Source organism: Gobio gobio, assembly GCF_949357685.1.
Source record: "Gobio gobio genome assembly, chromosome: 21".
Classification (NCBI taxonomy): Eukaryota; Metazoa; Chordata; class Actinopteri; order Cypriniformes; family Gobionidae; genus Gobio; species Gobio gobio.
The window spans coordinates 15254184-15267223 of record NC_137117.1 but is presented as its reverse complement, the minus strand read 5'-3'; positions in this window follow the sequence as shown (position 1 = coordinate 15267223).

Below are 13040 nucleotides of genomic sequence, written 5' to 3'. Positions count from 1 at the left end.
TGGTACCTGCCAGTATCCCTTGGTGAGGTCCAGGGTCGTGATGTACCGGGCCCTCCCCAGGCGGTCTAGCAGCTCGTCAACCCGAGGCATGGGATAGCCGTCGAACTCGGAGACTTCGTTGAGCCGGCGGAAGTCATTGCAGAAGCGGAGGGTGCCATCCGGCTTGGGTACCATCACAATGGGGCTGGACCATGGGCTGCGAGATGGTTCTATCACCCCCAACTTCAGCATTTCCTGGATTTCCTCCTCAATAGCCTGCCGACGAGCTTCTGGGACTCGGTAGGGCCGTTGCCTGACGATGACTCCAGGGGCGGTCCTGATGTCATGGTGGATGACGTTGGTCTGCCCGGGCCTAGAGGAGAACACATCCGTGAAATGTCTGACCAGGTTCTGCAGCTCGGTCTTCTGGGCAGCCGACAGGTGGGGGTCCATGTCCACAACCACGGGATCGGTGAGACTCAGGGCGGCGAGCTGGTCTCGGGTCCCTTGCCACTTCTTCAGTAGGTTGACGTGGTATAACTGCTCCGTTCGCCTTCTTCCTGGTTGGCGTACCCGGTACGTCACGGGACCAACCTTCTCCACCACGGTGTACGGCCCTTGCCACGACGCCAGGAACTTGCAGGCGGACGTAGGGACCAAGACCATTACTCTGTCTCCCGGCTGGAACTCCCGTGGTTGGGCTGCCCGGTTGTAATGGCGTTGTTGGGCCTGTTGTGCCTTGCTGAGATGCTCCCGGACTAATGGCATGACACGGTCGATCCTCTCCCTCATCTGGGTGACGTGTTCGATGACCGTGCGATGAGGGGCAGGCTGCTGTTCCCAGGCCTCCCGAGCGACATCCAGCAGGCCCCGAGGCTGGCGGCCGAACAGGAGCTCGAAGGGGGTGAAACCAGTTGAGGCTTGTGGGACCTCACGGATGCCGAAGAGGACGTAGGGGATCATCAGGTCCCAGTCCCGCTTGTCCTCCGCCGCTACCCTTCGAAGCATCTGTTTGAGAGTCTGATTGAAGCGTTCCACGAGTCCGTCGGTTTGCGGGTGGTACACAGTGGTCCTCAACTGTTTCACCCCCAGCAGCCTGCAGAGGTCTGCCATTAGCCGGGACATGAGCGGTGTTCCCTGGTCAGACAGTATCTCGGTCGGGAGGCCGACCCGGCTGGCCAACAGAAACAGCTCCTGGGCGATGGCTTTCGCTGTGGCTTTCCGCAGGGGGACTGCTTCTGGATACCGGGTGGCGTAGTCCACGATGACGAGGATGTGTTCATGCCCTCGGGCAGACTTAGGCAACGGCCCCACCAGATCCATCCCGATGCGCTCAAAGGGCACCTCGATGATGGGTAAGGGAATCAGCGGGCTGGGGGGAGGAGTCCTGGGCGCCGTGCGTTGGCAGGTCGGACAGGCCTTACAGAACCCCTTCACCTCCGCGTCCAGACCCGGCCAGTGAAAGCGGTCCCGGATCCGCTGGATGGTGTTAGCCGCTCCTAGGTGACCTGCCATCGGATGGGAATGGGCCAGTTCGAGGATGGCTTCCATCTTCGTTCGTGGAACGACCAGAAGCTCCTTCCCCTTCCCCCCGACGCTGAGCCACGCATTATAGCAGACCGCTTCGGACCACAAAGTGCGGGAGAGGATGGGGCCGTGGGAGGACGTCTTTTCCATCCACAGTCCTAACTTGACCCCAGCAGTGCTTTAGGCGATCGTCCTCCCGCTGTTCCTTGGCAAAAGAGCCCCCCTCGCTGGCCTGCTGGAACACATCATAGAATAGGTTAGAGTTTAACGAGGGGGACTCACCATCTCTCCTGCTGTCCGAAGCTAGCAGCGCCGGCCGGCGACGGCATCTTCGTGGCCGGCGACGACGGCGGCAGTTCCGTTCCGAGCTGGCGGGCTGAGCAACGGCGGTGAGCAGGTGGCCAAACCCTGGCCAATCTCTTCCAAGCACCAGTGGGACCGGTAGTTTCTTTACCAATCCTGCTTCGACGGACCAGGTGCCATGGGCGGCAGCGATGTTCACACGGCGAGCGGGTACTTGTTGGGTGTCTCCATGCACACACGTGATCGGGAGGTAACTCTTTTGGCCAGGGTGAGGCGGACACAGACGAGCCCGGATGAGGGTGACTGCGCTGCCCGAGTCCAGAAGCGCCCGGATGGGCTTACCGTTCAGCTGGACGTCCGCCTCTGGAGCCGCAGGTGGGACGTGCTGATGTACGATGCAGCCCGCCAGCCAAGCCCGCGGGGGCGTCGTTGGTTCTGCGGTGGGCATGGGCTCGTCCACCGGAAACGGAACTGCCGGTCTGCCAACTGCGCGAGAGGTGCCCTCCGGCGTGCGTCGCTCCTGGACCACCCTCCGGGGAAATGGCTGCGCTCTCTCTCCGGCCTCCCGCTGGTGGACTGCATCCGCCAGCTCGATCGCCTCCACCAGATCGAGGACAGTGGCGGGGTTCCTCATACCCACCGCCTGACGATGGGACCGAGGCAGGGCGCGGAGGAGGCGATCGATGACCACTCGTTCCACTACCTGACCGGCGGTGGGCTCCCCGTCCAGTAGCCAATGTTGAGCCAACCGGACGAGATCAGCGGCCTGGGCCCGCGCTGGCATCCGACCTTTAAACTCCCACTCATGGAACTGTTGCGCTGCGCAGACGGGAGAAAGCCCCAACCGGGCGAGGACCTCTCGTTTCACTTCCCTGTAGTCGTTCGTGATCGCGGGAGGAAGGGAAAAATAAGCTCGCTGGGCTTCACCGGTTAGGAGGGGAGCCAGCGCGGAAGCCCAGTCTTCGATGGGCCATCTTTCCCGATTGGCCGTTGTTTCAAAAATTTGGAGATATGCTTCAACATCGTCGTGATCCGTCATTTTAGGCAGCAGCCGAGTCGCTCGTATGCGGGGGTCAGGTAGTGGAACTGGCTGGGCCGCCTGGGCATGAAGGGCGGCGATATCTTCTTCAGCTTGGCCCTGCCGAGTGGCCAGATGTTCCACGATCTGCTGCTGGCGGATGCTGACTTCGGTGAGGCGCTTCAGTATTTCCTCCATCTCCAACGGAAGAGAGAGCGCCGATCAGTGCTGGGGTGGTGAACAGAAAGAGAACAAAAAATATATTTGAGTGCGGTGAAAACTGCAAACACTTGTGTGTGATTTCTCATGCAGTTGCCCGTATTCTCCACCAGATGTCACGGGTGAGAAATCACACAACAAGGTAGCTCGTGAAAGTGAACCCCGGAGGGTGGATTTAATGTGAACACTTTGGGGAATAGGTGCAAACGGTGAAACAAAGGTGCGTGCTGTCGTCGTGGCTGGTGTCCCTGTGAAGTCCTCGTGCTCGTGAAGGTGGGTGTCCAGGCGTGCTCAGTCGGGCTGTCGGTCACTCGCTGCCTTCTGTGAGGTAAGAGAGAAAGGGTTAGTTCCAGCACGTTCAGCATGAGACGGGTGTCTGCTCAAGTGAGAGCGGCAGCGGCTTTTACACCCTCTCGCTGATCGGGTGCAGCTGTGACCGATCAGCCCGTGATGAGGTCGTGCAGGTGCCGTGCGTTGGTTGCCAGGGCGACACTGATATGCCCAGAGAGACTCGTCACATTATATATATATAATGATTAGTTTAATTGAATTATTTGAAGGAGGGGAAGTTATCTCATCTTGTCATAAATTTGCAAGTATAAGATTTACATTAGAGATTTACTAATATTTTATTTATTTTTCAGATATCTACACTTTTCATCTCAATCCGCTGCTGGTGATTGAATATCAGTTGAACCATTGGCACCATTTGGAGAGGCTTTAGGGAAAAGCATCCAACTCTAATGAGGCTTTAGGGAAAAGCACCCAACTCTAATATTACAGGTAAATTAATTTTTTTAACATGTTGTTTGGATGTTTACACAAATAATGGCCATTCATTTTGAAGTGCTAAATGTGTAGCATAACTGTTAGACACAGCCCAAAACAAAGATGAAAGTAATTTTTTTTTGATCATTTAGATTGCATGTAAAGTTTATTATTTTACTACTATTGTTATTATTAAAGGTGCCCTATGTAACATTTTTGCAGTAAAATGTCCCAAAACCACTAGGCCAGTGTTATATATTGTGTTCAGTTAAGTACTTACAATATCACAAATGTTTCCAACTATTTGTAAATCGTGAGAAAATTGCTATTTTAACCAGGGAACCGGGACATGTGAGGGCGTCGCCTGTCGATTGCATCATATCTGCTTTCCCCTCAGTTTCCGGTTTTATTCTGCAGAAACGCTTTACTCTGACTGCAGTGTGCAACAAGTGTCATAGCAGCCGCCAAGCGAACGCACAGAGTAACGTCATAACATCATTTTCAACACACTCAGATGTATCTAATATGATAAACAGAGCTGCGTTACCTCATACTCATGACCGGAAAAGCGTAAATGGTGCTGGCGAATAATAAAAGTCTGTGGCACTATAAAAGTCCCGCTGCTTGCGAGGCGTGTGTTCCGTTCATCTTATTAACAATCGCTCCAGCGGCCTTGCTCAGCTCCACAACACTCGGTCCTGCTCTGCTTCATTCTACAGTAATGTTAATAATCGCATCCATAACACGATTTCTGCCCGAGCCCTATCCTGACTCTTTTTCACAATCTGTATATATACAAAATGATAATAACATACCAAATAACAGTAGTATTAATAATAATAATAAATAATATAATGCAGATTGTTATTATTGTTGTAGTCAAATAATCATTTAGTTATTGTGTCAAAAAAGCAGTATAAGTCAATCTCTAATTTACAGTCAATTATCTTCAACACAGTGTGAATGGAGTCTGTATGTTAAATGGTTTGATTTGAATTATTGCAGTAGTTTGATGGGTTTTGAACAAACAACAAAGAATGTCTAAGGGATATAAGTTGTGCAAGAAATTATAAATTATAAATATAGCATGTGAGAGTAGAGGTCTAGAATACAGTGCAGTGAGTTTGTCAGGCCATTTAGAGACCTTTAATAAGTTCCTCAAAAACTCCATCAATTAATCAAGATGGGTTGTTCACCTGACAGAAAGTGATGTGTTGCTCAATTATGGCTGACTAATGCGAACATCAAGCAGAAACATGTGAGAAATGTCCTTTCCACATCAACAGCTGACTCACCAGAGCTCCCGCCTCAGGCCTCAGCTTTAACATTACTCACCTTGTTGAAGGAACGAGCAAACTGTGTGTGTAGTGCGCTGTTCCTTACCCCTGAAGAGACTCAGACAAGAAACACAGTGCCCAGTCAAGCATGGATTGGAAAAAAAGGTGTAGACAGATGGGTGGGCGGGCAACAAACAGGAAGTGCTGGATACCAGATGTGTCTGCATTAGTGCTGCACAGCGCATCGATGAAGGTGTGCGGGGATGCTGATGTACCGTACGCCTCACACACACGTGCTTTAAACTAAAATTACGGCATGTTTCCAGATGGATTGTATTTACATGATGCAGTCTAAACAGGACGTTTGTGCGCAGCCCCTAAAGGGACATGGTGATGGGAAAAATATGGGAGGTGGGAGGAAAAAACTAAATTTCTATGCTTTGCAAAACATATGCGAGAGAACGCATTTAATTTTTTTCCCTTCTTATATATTTTTTACATTACCATTGTGTTTTTTCATAATTTTTTTTAAAGAAATAAGACTTTCTTTGAAAGAAATTAATAATTTTATTCAGATAATTATTCGGATTTCAAATAAATGATGCTCTTTTGAAAAAATCCTGAAAAAATATATCACGGTTTCCACAAAAATATGAAATTAATTTACATTTTAAAATATATTCAAGAAATATAAAACAGTTTTTTTTTAAATAGTGATAATATTTTCACAACATTACTGTTTTACTGTATTTTTCATCACATAAATGCAGCCTTGGTTAGTATAAGATACTTATTTAAAAAGCATCTTACCAACCCCAAACTTTTGAAGAGAAGTGCAGATTTCAGACTGAGGTGCATTACAAAAAACCAAAGCCAATTATTAGTAGAGTATAGATTTTGTGCTATTTATCATAATACCATTTTGCCCTTTGTTGCAAAATCCCACACTAAAGAATGAAAAACTTCAGGACTGTAATGCATCATGACCAAGTTTCTTAGAAATCGGACATAATTAACTTAGATAGTGAGTAGTATACACAAGAGAGAATGTTAGTGTGTTCTTTATGCATTTTATGCTTTATGCATTCTTTGTCTTGCATTTCCACCCAGAAACTGATGGATGACCAATATCCATAATCTGTACTTAAAGTTTTGCCATTCATCGTGAGCCATAATGCGATTGGAGAGGCTCCTCAAAGGAAAAATAATGATTCGTTTTGGCACCGGCCTGCATCACAGTGATGCTAATTTCCGCTTTCCACAAACTTCAGCAGAGAGCCTCATTTGCATTCGTAGCCTTACATTATGAATATGCAAAAAAGGATGAATCAGGCCAGCTACTTGGACATTTTGTGTCATAATACGCGATGCTAATGTTTGTTTTTCATTTAATTTCCAATGTTCTGCAGATAGAGAGGAAGTATGGGGACAGAAATTATGCATCATCAACAACAAAAAACAGCTGAATTGTCAAACATTGCATTGATAAAGCCTAAGGTCTCCATTAGAACATAGCAGTAAAAAAAAATAATGAATTAAAACTAAGGCCACTTAGTTTGGGCTGCTCAACCAAGTCTATTTTATCATAAAAAACGCATGTGCATTTATATTTGTATTTATTCACAAAGTAGCCATGTAATAAGTATATATAATATCTCTTACATAACACCTCTTAGACTTTTCATAATGCAAGGGCAATACCTAGAGGAGAAAAGAACAAGTGAATCATCTCTTTTAAAAGTAAATGATACAACCCTCTGCGGCTGCTTTATATTCGTTGTTTACGTCTGTGTTTAGTAGCAGGTATTGCTCTGCTCTTGGCACTGACTCCAGCTTCTAGAGGAGAGTGTTCAGGCCAGCTCATTCTTTACAGCGAGCAGTCCACAGACCTTGCGTTTGGCCATAAATTACACATCTATGAGATCGACCCTCTTCCTTTCGTTCTGCTTAAACCCTTTGGTACATGACGCTGTATTGGCTTATTAAGGACAGCAGACGCTGATTTGATTAGAAGGCTGCTGTCTGTGGGGAGCAATATAACAAAAACAGCCTGACAGTTTAGTGTTCTGTAGAAACAAAGGCGTGTTTGTTCATGCAGCCATGATGATATGTGCTCCGTCCTAAATTTAATACTTCCCACTATATTCCAGTAGTATGTTTGTATTCGTGTGTCAGAATATAGTACTGGTAAAACGGTGTGCGAAAAGTTTCCGGATGACCGGCTACTTCTGCCAAGATCCTTAAGTGCGTATTCAATAGACACTTTACTATCTAATGGCAGATTTATGAATAGAAGTGAAGTGACGCAACTGACGCTGGTAGGTCACGTGACAGTAACAACATGGTGGATGTAGTATGTCTGTACTTTTTTAAAGTTTGCGAAGTGAATTCAAATGTACTGTATGCGATTTTGGACACGTTTTTTGGGACTCCCATTTATTGATTAAATTAAATTAGAATTAAATAAATGAAGTAGTAATCAAAAAGCATGTCTAATTATTTGAAATCATGACACTTGCACAATTTAGGACCCTATGAAATACATTTGATTCCAATTCCATTTTATTCAACAGTTTTATTACATTTTATTCAATCAATGATTTAAGAATTAATTCTATAAAATAAAATCTTTTTCATAAATTCTGTGTATTTAAATGTATGGCAATCAAATGAAGACACAAACCATTAATTTAATTTATCTTTTAATCATATTAATTTTTTTGGTCATTAATTAATAATATTATTATTATTAGTGTTAATATTATTATTACATTGAGACATAAATAATAATAAATTAGCTGTCATAATTTCTTCAGGTTAAACCAAACTTTTATTTTGACAGGTTGCTGTGAAGACCTTAGATTCATATTTAAATAGTCGTTTTGCAGTTTCATATTCACAGACACTATACTAAATCGCGATTTGATTCAAGTGTACTGACCTACTTTTGATTTATTCTTCCAAGATTTGACAAATTCCACATCATACAGTAAATTCTGTTTTTATGACTGGATTCCGCGTTTCTGTCTGTTTTACGCTTTGCGGAAATCATAGGGCCCTAAAGTAGGCAAGCTTTGGGACAAACTACTTCGTCATAACTACGTCTTTAACAGATGGCGCTGCCGCTTAATTACGTGCATCCACATGTCACATTTTAAAATCTTCCACATTCAATTAAATTAAATTTCCTACCGTAAAGGCCCTTTCACGCCGGACGCGTAACGAAAAAGCGAATCGGAAAAGCGAATATTTCATGAGTGAATCGTTTGCGTCAAAACCCTTCACATCAGCCGCGACGCGAATTTGCGATGTCTGTGACGTTTCAGAGCTCCAACATTCCAAAACATTTGCGGTGACAGTTGCAAAAAAAAAACCTAAATAACGACTTGTATAGTGATGACCGATTTCAAAACACAGCATCATGAAGCTTCGAAGCGTTATGAATCAGCGAGTCAAATCATGATTCGGATCGCGTGTCAAACTGCTGAAATCACGTGACTTTGGCGATCCAAACCGCTGAATCGACTCACTGATTCATAACGCTTCGAAGCTTCATGATGCTGTGTTTTGAAATCGGTCATCACTATATAAGTTGTTATTTAGGTTTTTTTTTTTGCACACGAAAACTATTCTCGTCGCTTCATAAAGTTATTGTAGAACCACTGTAGTGAGATGGACTTTGTAACGATGTCTTTAGTACCTTTTAAGGGTCTTGAGAGTGTAAAGTGCATTGTGCCAATGGAGGCCTTTCTGAGCCATCGGATTTCAACTAAAATATCTTCATTTGTGTTCCGAAGATGAACGGAGGTCTTACGGGTGTCGAACGACATGAGGGTGAGTAATTTATGACAGAATTTTCATTTTTGGGTGAACTAACCCTTTAAGTGCCACAGTCGTACTGACGGAAACACATTCATTTCCATAGTTACGGACACTTAACTCAAAAGGTTATGATATCGTTGTCTGTAGTCTACAGAGGGCAAACACAGCTGTAACTACAACTACAGCTGTAATCTCATGAGAATGCGATGCCTGGCAAAGGTTAATGTTGATTGAATAGCTAATGACATCAACTGGACATTTCGTGACCTTTGTTTCCTTGTATGTGATTGGTTTAAGCCTTTTCTGTCATTGCGAGTGTTAAAAAAAAAAATCGGCATCAAAACAAAAAAATAAACATCGTTTTTTTGCCACAGCACATTCGAGTTCGGTGTGGAAGCACTCATTACACAAACAGCTGATCAAAAAATAAATCCATTGCGCGAATTATTTGCACGTCAAAATCGCGTCAAGTGTGAAAGGACCTTAACAGAGAGAAATGTAGTAGCACGCCGATATGCAAGTAGTGGGTCTTTCATGCGGAGATTCTCCTCATGTGTTTGCAATTTAAATATAATTATGCATTTAAAAGTTAATGACCAATAATTACTCTCTACATAACCGTTGGACTTGCACATCTGCCATGTTTTTTTTTAAAAAACACTTTTTATTTATGGTTGTAGTTCTAATCTAATCCTAAATATTAGCCGTTACAGTGTGCACGGATATGCACTTCAGATTCTAACCAGATAAAGAAGACCATCCAGGTACTTTGCCAAACATTTTGGGATGCCCATAATCCCCCCTCCACCACACTTTACACTTGACACAATGCAGTCAGGCAAGTACCGTTCTCCTGGCAACCTGTAGCTATTGACTTTGCTGAAAGTTGGCGACTGCTGCACACTGTGTCCCTCAGAATGCGCTGACCCCGCTCTGTGATTTTACGTGGCCTACCACTTCGTGGCTGAGTTGCTGTTGTTCCCAATTGCTTCCACTTTGTTATAATACCACTGACAGTTGACCGTTGAATATTTAATAGTGAGGAAATTTCACGAATGGACTTATTGCAGGTGGTAACCTATCACGGTACCACGCTTGAGTTCACTGAGCTCCTGAGAGCGACCCATTCTTTCACAAATGTTTGTAGAAGCGTCTGCATGCCTCTGTGCTTGATTTTATACACCTGTGGCCATGGAAGTGATCTGAACACCTGAATTCAATGATTTGGAGGGGTGTCCCAATACTTTTGGCAATATAGTGCATCTTTGGAATACTCATGTCAACATACTATGATTTGGGACACATTTCTCATTTTGAATACTATACAGATAGTAGGCCTATGCGATTTGGGACACAGCAATGGTCTTGCAGGGCATTGCTATGCAGCTGCTAAGGTGTTCTGAGTGCTTGCTAGGGTGTTTATGAGTAGGGATGCACAAAATATTGGTGCCATATTAGTTATCAACTGATAGTAAAGATGGTTTTAATTTCAGTATCAGTCTATATTGCATTCTAATTTTGATCTAACGCTCACATAGAATTAATTTAATGAATATATTCATTCGTTCGAATGAAATTTAAAATTAATACAATTTAAATTATTGGTATTTCATAATTGCTAAAGACTTTCTAATTGCTAAACGAATTAATTTTAAATGCCAGAATTTTAATATTAGTGCAGCTCTATTGCTAAGACCATTTCTTTTCACTTTTAGCATGTTAGCTTGTGAAATCTAAATATTGGAGTTATCAGTTATAGCATGAAAATTATCATATTGGTTAGAATATTAATTTCACTGCAATCCCTATTGCGGAGGTGAATGTTTTTTTAAGTATGCAAGCAAAAACCGGTTGCATGGTTTGAGGTATCATTCACGTGCGCACCATGATCATTGTTGGATGAGTTACACGTTTAATACTTGTGGTTAGAAATTTGAACAATCCCCAAACCATATATGAGCAATGGTGAAAATGATGCTTGCCTTAGAAAGCACTATTAAAACAAAGATGACTGGATTGATTTTTTCTTTTTTTCTTGTTCTGTAACACTGTGTGGAGAGGACCTGTGAGGAAATGGGTCTTGATAAACGATGTCCTGCAAAGGAGCCAAAAAGAAGTTAGATTTTCAGTGCTCACAGAATAATACGGTGGTGCATTCAGCACTGTGAGCAGCTTTTCTCTCGGCTCCAATCACGAGGGCAACGGCGCAATAATGCCTGTGTGCGATTTTCCTCTGTTGGCTCTGATGAAGAAGTCTAATAATGAGCACAGGAGACAAATGTTCCTCCTCATTTCTCTGCGAAATGGATGCCTGTATAACTGTTAATTGTCAGGCACAGTACAAGCAGTCCCAATTCTCCAATGAAATTAAACAAGATAAGTTGTGTTTAACCCTACTGTACTTTGAAGGAAACCTGCAATGGTTTATCACTCTGAAAATATTATTGCTCTGCTCTTTTATTTATTGGTGAATAATTTATGGGTCTGATAATTTTTACACCCCCCCCCCCCTTCATTTGGGCATATTTCACTTATGTAAATTTTTTTACATATAAGAAATTATCTCTTTGCTAATAATGTACATGATTTGAATACAGTGTTTCAGACTGATTTAAACCAGTAACTTGTATGTTTGAAATGTCCAATAACCAGCTCATGAGAGTCATTCATCTTGGGAATTAGGCTTCACAATTTAAAATGTATTGTATTTTTAATATGCAAAATATAACATCTAAATAAGTTTTTAATAATAAATAATTTAATAATTTCTTTCTTTTGATTTTTGAGGTGAAATATGACCCTGCACATTAGAGATGCACGATTCTGGATACATTTAGAATCAAGATTTTTTTGTTTTGTTTCAAATATAGATCATGATTCTCCCACAATTAGGCAACTATAAATAACAACATGTAATTTACTAGAAGTTCTGACTAATTGTTAACTTATAATCTATTTTATAAATATGTTGTTTTATATATATATATATATATATATATATATATATATATATATATATATATATATATATATATATATATATTTTTTTTTTTTTAATGAATGAATGAATGATTCAATGACTTGCTTAGTAATAAAACAAGTCTATTTATGTCTAAAGCAGATTTTTTTGAACGAATCTCTTGAATGAATGATTCAATAACAAATACATTTTTAAACAGTCACTTGTCGCTAGGGTTGGGTACTGTTCACATTTTAACCGATATCGGTATCGGTACCGGTACCTGAAATTTGGTACCGGTACCTTTTTTCTGTACTTTAGGGATGTTTACATAAATAACTGTAAAGAACCTGTAAGTCATTAATAGAAGTGTTATTGACATTATGCCAGAGCTGCCCTGGTCGCTGTCTGCCATTGTCTGTGATGTTTGTATACTGTAATATTTACTAGTAAATAGTAGGATTTTTCTTTTTTTTTTTTCTTTTTAATTTCATTTCTATGAAAAATTTCCCACAAATTGTGTTATGGATTTTCTGGTAATCAAATGAAGACATAAGACATTAATGTAATTTACCTTTTGATTTAATTAAACTTTTTTTGTCAAACAAAGTGCTGCACAACTGAGCTTTATATGGTTCAAATTCAAACATGACAAAAAATTACTTAAAAAAATAACATTTTGATAATTGATTTAATATTAGTATTATTATTACATTGAGAGTATCTAAATTCTACTGTACAACAGTAATTTATTTGTCAAGTTAGCCGAACTTTTATTTTGACGGGTTGCCGTGAAGAGCTTTGAGTTTCTGTGTTTCTGATATGACGGTAGTTTTTCTCAAATTAAATGGTAAAATGCTCATAAAGTGACTCTCAGTAGCTCTGGAGATGACGTTTGTGCGTTCATGTCCTCATATGAGAGGCAGAGATGGAAACATGCGACTGTCACAGTGCAATTCTGAGTGAGTGTGTGAGGTAAACCCATAGACTGTAAACCGTGCATCTACGCATTCATTCGCACAGAGACACACATGATTAAAATAAATAGTCTTTTTGCGCTTTAATATTCACAGACACTAGTCTATATCACCAGATGCGTTCTCAGGTACCGACATTTGATACCGATTGATTTAATGTGAATCGGTACTCTGTAGTGCCGACGTAATTC